The sequence below is a fragment of the Camarhynchus parvulus genome, chromosome 17 (genome assembly GCF_901933205.1).
Source record: "Camarhynchus parvulus chromosome 17, STF_HiC, whole genome shotgun sequence".
In the NCBI taxonomy this organism is placed as follows: domain Eukaryota; kingdom Metazoa; phylum Chordata; class Aves; order Passeriformes; family Thraupidae; genus Camarhynchus; species Camarhynchus parvulus.
The window spans coordinates 10,310,059-10,311,387 of NC_044587.1; the positions used below are offsets into that span (position 1 = coordinate 10,310,059).

The window sequence follows — 1,329 nt, forward strand, 5'->3', positions numbered from 1 at the left end:
CAGGGCTCTGCAGATGACTGATGTTACTGGTTCTCCACAAACCATATTTATAATGTTTTCAGCCAGCTCTGCAATTACTGAGCTCTGGAGCCATAATTTGATGCTCCTGCTGCTGTCTGAAGAGATGAAGCAGCTCTGACTGTAAATACCTGGCAGGCCTTCCAGCTTTGTCCATCAGTGACCCCCACAAAGTCTGCAGGGTCCAGAAGGCTCCAAACCCCATTACTGGATGTTCCCCTTCTCTGATTGCTGTACTTTAAATATATTTCAAGGGTACAACTCTGACCACTGCTGGTTTCTCTGCTTCTCTGTGCCTGTTGTTTGGTGTAAGTGCTGGGGGATGTTTGTATTTCACTTAGGCTGGGGTGGATGCTCTAAAAAACAGCATCAGGAACACTTTGGGAATAAACAGGAAGATAAAGCAGTGAGGTCTTTGCAGGAGGTGCAGACTCTCCCCAGGCTCCAGTGAGATTTGAACTCACGACCCCTGGTTTACTAGACCAGTGCTCTAACCCCTGAGCTATGGAACCTGTGAAATTTGGGTGCTTTTGTCTCTGCAAACATTTCATATCATAATTTTCTCCTAATTCTGGTGTGAAATGGCCCCAGCACTGCTGGAATGTGCTCTAAGGATTTTCAATTCTCTTTCCAAACTGCACCAAAACCCATCAGAGACACAAAACCACCACCACAAGGTGAACCCAAAGCTGGAATTTACTGTCCTTCAGCTCATCCCTGTCAGGACATCAAGATGGATGATTCCCTTTTCCCCAGCCCAGCAGCTTGAGAAGTTTACAAAGAAATGATGATACTGGGGCTCTTCATAGTTATTGCAGTTATTTAGCAAAAAGGGAAAGAAACAGGGGCCATGAAGATGCTCCAAAAGCTGGAGCCCCTCTCATATGAGGAAATGCTGAGAGAAATGGGATTATTCAGCCTGAAGAAGAGAAGAGAAGAGAAGAGAAGAGAAGAGAAGAGAAGAGAAGAGAAGAGAAGAGAAGAGAAGAGAAGAGAAGAGAAGAGAAGAGAAGAGAAGGATCCAAGGTGACTTTATTGTAGCCTTTCAGTGCCTGAAGGGCCTCCAAGAGAACTGGAAAGGGACTTTTCATAAGGACATGGAGGGACAGGACACAGGGAATGGCTCCCACTGCCAGAGGGCAGGGCTGGATGGGATATTGGGAATTGGGAATTGTTCCCTGTGAGGGTGGGCAGGCCCTGGCACAGGGTGCCCAGAGCAGCTGGGGCTGCCCCTGGATCCCTGGCAGTGCCCAAGGCCAGGCTGGGCAGGGCTGGGAGCAGCCTGGGACAGTGGGAAGTGTCCCTGCCATG

At 48.6% G+C, this 1,329-nt stretch overlaps 1 non-coding gene across 1 annotated transcript; it reads right to left on the reverse strand.

Moving 5' to 3' along the window:
* Positions 1 to 457: 457 nt before the first annotated feature.
* On the reverse strand, positions 458 to 530 carry TRNAT-AGU. The gene has a single exon. It is a non-coding gene; the product is annotated as a tRNA-Thr (tRNA).
* Positions 531 to 1,329: the final 799 nt, after the last annotated feature.